The 10113-nt window shown below is 32.9% G+C and overlaps 1 pseudogene; it reads right to left on the bottom strand.

Moving 5' to 3' along the window:
* Positions 1-5394: 5394 nt before the first annotated feature.
* On the bottom strand, positions 5395-6261 carry LOC116593455 (annotated as a pseudogene).
* Between the last annotated feature and the right edge of the window lie 3852 nt (positions 6262-10113).

Genomic DNA, 10113 nt, shown 5'->3' with positions numbered 1-10113 from the left:
CAAGAAGCCCATCATCTCTCCAGTATTTTGATAAAGTGCCCCCCATTCCCACATCACGCAAACACACAAACACATACAAGCATTTACATTCTGTTGCTGCTTCTTTAAAATCTGGTGCTAAGCCAGTATAAATCTTTGATTGTCCCAGAGCCTGTCATCAGTTTTAACATTGAAACCTAACTTTGGGAGGAACTTTCCTGCATCACAGTGGTGTTGCCATCAAGCATACAGGTTTTTTTTTGCATTCTTCTTTGTGATGTAGTTTTGGTGCTCATCATCATTAGCCATCAGGGATATTCAAATCAAAACCACAATGAGATATCTCCTTACACCAGTTAGAATGGGCAAAATCAACTAGACAGTAAACCACAAATGTTGGAAAGGATGAGGAGAAAGGGGAACCCTCTTACACTGTTGGTGGGAATGCAAGTTGCTGCAACCACTTTAGAAAACAGTGTGACAATTCCTCAAAAAATTAAAAACAGAGCTGCCCTATGACCCTGCAATTGCACTACTGGGTATTTACTCCAAAGATATGGATGTGGTGAAAAGAAAGGCCATCTGTACCCCAGCGTTCAGAGCAGGAATGGCCACAATTGCCTAACTGTGGAAAGAACCAAGATGCCCTTCAATGGACGAATAGATAAAGAAGATATGGTCCATATATACAATGGAGTATTATGCCTCCTTCAGAAAAGATGAATACCCAACTTTTGTATCAACATGGATGGGACTGGAGGAGATTATGTTGAGTGAAATAAGTCAAGCAGAGAAATTCCTTATGGAGCATAAGGAATAACATGGAGGACATTAGGAGAAGGAAAAGTGAATTGGGGTAAATCAGAAGGTGAGATGAAGCATGAGAGACTATGGATTCTGAGAAACAAACTGAGGGTTCTGGAGGGGTGGGGGGTGGGGGGATGGGTGATCCTGGTGGTGGTTATTAAGGAGGGCATATATTGCATGGAGTGCTGGGTGTGGTGCATAAACAATGAATCTTGGAACAGTGAAAAAAAATAAAATTAAACTTAAAAAAAACTTTTAAAAATTTCAATTTAAAAAGTCATTATTTGCTATAACCATTTTTGTTAAATCTTTTTGTCGTAGCAAGTTTCTTACACCCTAAGACGAAAAGAGGTCTTTGGTGCCACCAATGCTACTTTCTATACAAATTTCCAACTTGGCAGCATTAAGAACAAAAGTTCCCTTTATTTTCTCCTCAGAAATGATTGTCTCTTCTTCTGCCTTCGCACAGTGGCAGAAGTGACTTATAACAGCTCAGTCTTCTCTGTTAAATTGCATTTTATCTTGGAACCAAGTATAAAGGCAAAAAGATGAAACTGTAATGACTACTAGTCCTCAGGTGACCTCTGCTGAATGTACCAGTCAGCCTCACGAATGTGATGGTACTCCAGATGCTGCATCATTGTCATCTCCTACACTATACTTTGATTGACATATGATAATGCCAAGATTATGATGGCTATGTGAAGCACAAGATATCAACAATTCTGTTGGCTGAATGCATTTACTTTCATTTTAATACTTATTTATAGATTTTCATTTTATTTAAACTTAGAAATACTATCTACAAGTAAATGAAGATTGGAGAGGTTAAACTTAAGGTCATCTGGTGATTAGTAAAATCACATGCTATTCCTGGACCATAAAATCAATGTGCATCTCACTGTAACATACTCATCTTATTTCTAAAATCCCACAATATCCATAGGGCAAAAACTTCCCAAGTCAAAACTATTCTATCTTACTTAGGTGATTTGGCTTTAATATATTCAGTACTTTACAGAACAAATAAAGTGCTATTGTGATTTATTCAGATAATAATACAGAAATTACTTGGAAGTGTTTGAAAATAAATTCTTGCTCTAAGAATTTTTGCTTAACAAACTTAAAAGTCTACCATTTTTAAATGTCCACATTCGTTGAAGGATACTTAGATATTTTAACAGTTGTAAAGTTGGAAATAATTATAGTTGTATAAATAAAAAGTCTTCTCATGCTTCAGTTAATTTTAATAAGTATAATTCATAATAAGTGCAATATGGCATAGGATTCTAATAATGTAAATTCATGCCTTCTTGCCTGGGAACATTAAAAGGCCATGAGGCAGTGGCAGGGGGGAGCATTTATTAAAATTGAAAAGAAGATTGTGAATATGAATCTGCTTGTATGTCTGTGCATCACAATGCTGCATTAGCACTTATATCAACCAATACTATTTTCTCTGTAAGTGTGAGAGAAATGTGCAACACTTGAACCACTGTTTTTATATTGGGAAGAATAAATATGAATCCCAATTCAAGGTGACAGTAACTGAGTTCAAGTTCTAGTTATGTTGCTTCCTACCTCCCTAAATTTCTGAATCCTAGTTCTCAAAACAATGAAATAATTTTACCTGGCTTACCTATCACATAGTGTTGTATTAAGGATTGAATAGAATTATGCCTCTGTGATTTGTATAAATGCATACAAAAACCATATAAATGCAACTATTATCTATTGCATTCTCTGAAATCATGCATTCAAACCTCAAATATATATATATATATATATATATTTTAAATATAGTCAAACTGTGTTTGAAACCTATAAAAATCAACTTCAAAATACTTCATGGAAGGGGCACCTGGGTGGCTCAGTTGGATAAGCATCCAGCTCTTGATTTCAGCTTAAGTCATGAGCTTAGGTCATGAGATCAAGCCCCACATCAGACTCTATGCTTACTGGGGAGCCAACATGAGATTCTCTCCCTCTCTGTATGCCCCCTCCCAGCTTGCACTCTCTCTCTCTCAAAATAAATAAATAAATATATCTCAAAATAAATAAATAAATCTTTAAATATTCGCTCATGGTAGAAGGAGAGAAAGAATCAGAAATAATGAAATTTTCAAAATTGAAAGATATGAAAGCAATTAATTCTACTTCAAAGCTTGTGAGATTCAGCTCAACACTAGTTGGAGGCAAGTGCATAGCTTCTGAAGAAAAGTATTTTAGCACCAGAAAAACTGAAAATTACTAGGCCCACAATTCAAGTCAAAATTTTAGAAGAAATCAAAATAAATAATAAAGATAAAGCCACCAATTAATGAAACAGAACACAAAAGTACAGGCAGATAGAGCAATATGGAAAATTAAATTCACAAAATAATGCTATATGACACAGATGAGCTTTAAGTTTGGGAATTGGGGCATGTCTTTTTTTTAAAGTATGATTTAAATGAAATGAAGTGAGAGACACTATAAGAGGTCAGAAATAGAAATAAAGTATAATCAGTTTATTCAGTTAACATGTATTTATTGGACACCTAATATCTGCCAGGAAGTATAATCAGTTTATTCAGTTAACATGTATTTATTGGACACCTAATATCTGCCAGGAACTACTCCAGGACTTGTTTACAACAGTTAAAAAAAAAAAAAGATAAATATCAGAGCTTTTATTATAGTAGGAAAGATTGCTAAGCAAAATTAAAAGGTAAATAATACATTAAAAGTAAATCAGTGAAGCATGGCAAGGTTTTCTGAGGAAGGGAGATTATAATTTTAAACAAAATAGTTGAGAAAGGCCTTATCTTTCTTGTGTCGATCTCACTCTGAAAACGTACAATAACTCTGTTCATTTTTCCGTCAATATCCAGACATAAATATTCAATTGCTTACTTGGCATTTCCACTCGAATTTTTAGTTCATATCTCAAATTTAAAATATGCAAGTCTATATAGAATATCAAAATCTGAATGATTTTGCCACTAAAACTGGTTGATCTTCAGTCTTCCTCCTCAATCAATAGTAACCCCAGACTTTCAGTTAGAAAAATAAGTAGATAAATAATAAACAAAATCCTCCAGAAATCCTTGTTTTTCTCTTTTCCTAACAAAGAATATCCAATTTGTCAAAAGAAAATATTCTCTCAAAGCAAAGTTAGAAATATCAAAAGTACTTATATGAGTATTTAAAAGGATTTAACATACATGTATACATATATGTGAGTATGTGCATATGTGTATGAATACAGGTACATAAGTAATTATTATTTACTAGATCAACAGAAATATATCTGTATGTATAAACTGCATAATAGATCACTATATTACTTGTAATTATTTATCTCTATATATGCACACATAACATATGTATGTGTATAATGTGTATAAGTAAATATAGAAAATATTTGAGCAAACTAAATTACAGCATTGTTTGAACTCATTTGAATAGACATCTTTAGGGCACTGGGACAACCTCTGAAAATCCACATTTGTTCTAAGTACACAATTATAATTCTTATAAAAATTGCAGTAATGCACATCTAGATGCCAGAAATGTGAGAAAATAAATTTCTGTTGTTAAGAAAATTGCAACAAATCACATTTCAACAAGTTTTAAAGAATTGGCTAAAAAAATAACATTAAAGAACTTGTATTTCAAAATTTAAAATGAATATTTAATTTATCGGTGAGTAAAGTAAAAAATCATTAAGCCCAGTAGGAAAAGAGTCACTGAATGATAGTCACTGTAGCACAACAAGTTAAATTTGTGCAATGTAGCTGAAATATAGGAAATGTATGATTTTGAACATTTACATTTCTCAGAAGAATCAGTAAGCTTTATAATAGCTATACCCCAAATAAAAAGCAGAATAAATCCATAGATACAGTACTAAAAAAAATAATAAAGATAGGACATACCTCAGATAGGACACACCTCAGCAACTGTAAAATACAGATTCAACAGAAAACAAAAAGAAAAGTTGATTCTTTGAAAAACTATTAAATTTGAACAAAACTATAATGAGTGTATACTAAGTCACACACATAAAAGTAAATACAAATATCCTCATCAAAATACTAGAGTATACTCAGGAGTGATTAAGGGAGATAATTCCTTATTGGACTTTTTTTCAAGTATACAAATTTATTTCAGGGTTAGGGACGTATACTGTTCAGAATTAGAAAATTGGGGTTCCTTGATGGCTCAGTCACTTAAGCATCCCAGTCTTAGTTTTGACTCAGGTCGTGATCTCAGAGTCATGAGATCAAGCACTGGATTGGGCTCTGTGCTGAGTGTGGAGCCTGCTTAAGATTCTCTCTCTCCCTCTTCATCTGCCCCAGCCCACACTGCTCCTGCACAAGTCTCTCTCTCTCTCAAAAAAAGAGAAGAAGTTAACGTTATTTGGCTAATTACCATATTAAAAGAGAAAATATTAATTGCCAAAAAAACATTTTGATCAAATTTAAAAGTCATTTTAAATAACTTTTAGCAAACCGTAATAAAATGGTACACCTTAACTTCATAAAGGGCATCTACCATAAACCTCCAGCAAACATTATCCATTTTCTTTTCTTTCTTTTTTTTTTTTTTTTTTTTATGGATCAGTTATTTAATTAGGTTCTTTGTAAAACATTTAGAACACCAGTTTCTGAGAGAAAACACAGAATGCAGATAGCCCTGAAGCTGACTAATAGCTCTGTCGGCCAAATTTGCCAGTTCACAGCTTTCTGATCAACCTTGCACTGCTCTGTAATCTTGTATTTCTCTTTCTCTGAGTCAAAGATCCCACCTTCCTGATGTCCAGATTTATGCAGCTGCTGCTTCTTGAAGCAAGCATCAGTCAGATGTTTTGGGATTTTCACACTGCTGCTATCAATTTTGGTGGAGGTGGCAATGATGAATTTCTGGTGTGTTCTACACAGAGGACCTTAATTGGGGGCCAGAGGTCCAGTCAAAAGTAACAAACCACTTCTCAGTTGCTTCAGGGAAACCCCTTCTTGCTTCTGTGGCACCCAGTGAGGGTGATCAAAATGATCCTAGGAGTGACACCTGCTCACAGTTTTCTCTCATGCTGCTTGAAAGGTTTTTTACTGTGGCTTAGCAGCTTTCAAGGCGCATCTTCAGTCAGGTAATACCTAGGCATTTTGCGAAGTTTAACCACTTGGGTACCATCATTCTTGTCACCACCAACTGGTTTTGTGATAGTAGCAAGAACCTTATCCTTTTCTTCTCAAAGCTGGATTTAGCTACTGAATACTCCCTCTTGTATGTAGCCTTTCTGGAATACAGAGCCTACCAGAAATAGCTGCCAATTTCTCTAGCTAGGACAGGGTTTCAACTGTAGTGGGGCTTCCTCTTCTTTCACATTCTAGCCTTGATGTTACCCTTCTTCACTTTGGCACCAGGATCAACCTTCTTGGTTTCAGGTTTCTTTTCCTTAGCATCCAGTTTCTCAGCCTTTTCACCTGCCATCTTGCCAGACGGTAAAGAGCAAACATCATCCATTTCTAACATTAAACATCTTCCTTTAGGATGAGGAATGTGACAAGGACACCCCAAATCATTGAAGTAAAAGATGAAGCCAACCCAAGACGTAAGAAATATAAATAAACTACTTTAAGAATTAAAAACTGGATATCTGCTTCAAGCCATGTTGTAGTAACAGGAAATTTGCTCATCCACCCTAGAAGCTAGAAGACAAACAAAATATCTGAAACAATAGTTTTGAAGCATTAAACAAGAGAGTGCAAGATAGTGGTCCTTGAGAAAAGGAAAATAAATAAATGGAGCTCTACAGTTGCTCAAGATCTCTGTCTGAAAAGAATTTCTAGTGCATGGCACAGAGCTAAAGAACCTAAAAAAGTTAAAAATTGATATTTGCTTTTCATAATTATGAACAGGAAAATGTCAATCACCACAGCTGCTATTCTATATTGAATTTTATACTATAGTGGGTAGTATTTTGTAGAATATATAAGATTTGGAAAAGAGGAAACAAAATGCAAAAACAAAACAAAAATAAAAAATATATAAAATGGAACAGAATAAGAGAAAAATATAGCAAAACAGTATTATTCATTAAAACCAGCCATGACTTATTAGAAATAACTAAAAAAACAAACCTGTCTCATTAATCAGATGTACCTAAGAATAACTATAACAATATATATGCAAGCCTTCTGAATAAAAATCAGTTACACTTTATTGAAGGATATAGAAGAAAAATGCAATATTAATGGATTTGAGGACCCAGTATTGTGAAGAGTCAATTGTTTTTAATCCATTCTCAACAAGTCAATGCCAATAAAAACCTCAAGATGATGCTCAGATTTATAAGGAAAATTCATAACAAGGAAAAGATCTTAGGAGAATCAAAATATCTTTTCACGAAAATGGAGGAAAGGAAAATCAATATTTAATTACCAAAATAATTAAAATGTGGTGTTTTCTGTGGAATAGAAAAAGCGATGTAGCTAGAAAGAATAGTATTAGAGTTTCCCAAATCAGACCCATGCACATTTGGAAACTGACATGTAATAAAATGAGCACTTCAATTCAGTAGGGGAGTGTAAGAATTATTTTTCAAACTATTCTTGGACAACTGGCCATCCAGTTGGAAGAAAAAGAAAAAAAACAACACAAAAATGATCACTGCATCTTGCTATTCACACACACACACACACACACACACACACACACACTCATTTACATACCTAGTTATATAAATGTATAAGTTCTGGAGAGATTAAAGATTAAAGGTAAAAAGCAAATGCAAACTTAGAAGAAAATATTTTTATGCTAGTGGGATAAGAAAAAAAATTCAAAATCATGGAAATTCAGAAAACTTAGAAAAAAGGACACATTTGATAGCAATTAAAAATATATAAGCTTAAATATATACATATGTACATATATATATACTTTAATATGTCTAAGAAAACCATAATCCAAGTTTAAAAATAAAGATATGTATGTATGATCATGTATATGTATATGTATTATATGTTATAGTAGGTTAGCATTTCAATTGTAGACAGAAATGTATAACCGAAAAAATAAATAATTGAAAACATATGAACAGATCATTTACAGAGAAGGAAACCTGTCTGGCAATCAACAGAAGAACATTTGCTCAGTCACATTACTATTGAGGAAATGCAAGTTAAAACAGCGCCGTTTCATTCCAAATCTACCAGACTGCCAGTAATCAAAAGTTTCATGAATATCAAGTGTATAGCCAATGCTGAGTGAGATATGAAATTGGAAAGCAACTTGGCAATATGTGGAATAGCTGATGATGCCCATGTCACATGATCCAGCCATGCCACTTCTAAATATATGTTTTAGTAAAAAGCTTGAATATGCATCTAATGAGACATGCAAAGGAATGTTCACTGAACCACTTTTTACAGTGGTGTGGTTTTTTTAATGTTGTCACTAGGCAAGTAGATAAAGAAAATATAGTATATAGCATATTTCAATTCAGCAATTAAGATGAATGAATATAGTCTACATGTATTAATGTGAATCTATATAAAAATGTTGAATGAAAAGCATATTACAGATAGAGATATGCAATATGAGAGGACTGACGAATATTTCAAAGTACATTATTTGTGCATATGTACATAGCTAAAATATTAAAGCCTGTGTGGAAATGTCACACATAACTTTGGCAAAGTAATTATCTCTGGGGAGGAAAAGAGGGGAAGGCAATCAAGTAAAGATGCCAAAGGGGCTTCAAGCTCTATTGTTAAATTCTATTTCTTTGAAGCAAAAGATCTGAGGTAATCCTGGCAAGTCTATCAAGATTAAATGCATTTTTGGTACATTTAAAAATGCCATTTATATTTTATATTAAAATATGAAATATTTTAATAAAATTTTTAAAATGAGTTTGATAAATATCAATGAAGCTTTCCCCCAAAACACTCAGTTAATGCTTTAGCCTCTGCAAAACCATTACAGTGTAATGCCCTCATTCACTATTATAAACAAGAGTATAAGGGAAGACCCAACTTGTCTGTCATTCATCTTCGTATTGAATCTAACTTAATTCTGGCACTTAATTTGGCTGATCAGATGATTAAATAAAGAACATGTGTACTTTAATACACTAGTGATAAAGCATTTTAACATTTGAGTTAGAACTGTAATAATTTATTAATAACTTATTGTCTTCCATAAACACACATACACATATCAAGCAACAAATATACACAAAATCTGTGTGTGGTTTTATGTATATATGATACATATGTGATATATCCACGTATTACATACACACACAAAATATTTATGATTAAATGTCTAAATAATCCAAAGAAGAAAGAAAAATAAATAAATAAATACTCCAAAGAGAGTAGAGAATCCTCATTTCTGTTCTAGGAAAGCATATTGAAAAAGTAAGTACACCATCAATTAAAATATTTCCCTAATTCCATTTGTTTTGTAAGCTGGGAAAAAATTGTTACATATATATATAACTTTTCCCAGTCTCACGAATTTAAAGGAACCTAGAGAACACATTTTGACTTTGTCATATGACATATACTTTAGTCATTCAATTGAGCTCAAGATTGTTTTGGCCAAGGATGTTTCAAATAGTTTGTTTTTATAGAAATCTATCTTCCCAGAAATAAAAATATTTTAGAAAAATGACTAATTAGTAAGAAACTCAGCAACATTTATTTTGTATTTTTTAAGTGGGTTGAGACCATTCAGTAATAGTCCCTTAGCTTCTCCTAAGGTAAGTACTTTAAATCGTGTGGAAAAATATCAAATCAAATAAAGAAGTTCAATGTCAATAAAAACATGCAGGGGATATATGCCACAGATAGAAACACTCATCATTTCCACAGTAAAGCCAGAAGTATTCCTGCCAACAACTCTTAAGTAAAAAATACTTTTGTATTTGATATATATACACAAATGTATATACTGATGGATCCCAATACTGTTTAAATAATGAAACAGTAGATTGTTTCTACCACTGATGATTAATTTCCCTGCTTATATACCTAAAAATACCAATGCACAATTTTGTATATTTCATGCTACTTTATTAAACTAATCATCCCTCAACTACTTTGAAAAGTTCCTTGAGAGCAGTATCTTATCTTTGAGTATGCTCAGCACAGCGCCTGGTACATGATAGATGTTTAATAAAGAGTTGTTACATGAGTGTGCCATTGCACAATGGATCAAGTAGGTGCAAGTGCAGTTCAGCAATCCCCACAAAATAATTCATAAAACTTTATAAAATTTTTATTCTCGGATGATTTGGCTTTGTATTTGGTAAAGGAAAAATAATATTGTGATAGT

Source organism: Mustela erminea, chromosome 6 (assembly GCF_009829155.1).
Source record: "Mustela erminea isolate mMusErm1 chromosome 6, mMusErm1.Pri, whole genome shotgun sequence".
Taxonomy (NCBI): domain Eukaryota; kingdom Metazoa; phylum Chordata; class Mammalia; order Carnivora; family Mustelidae; genus Mustela; species Mustela erminea.
Note: the sequence above shows the minus strand (reverse complement) of the source record. Positions and strands in the feature narration are given on the sequence as shown.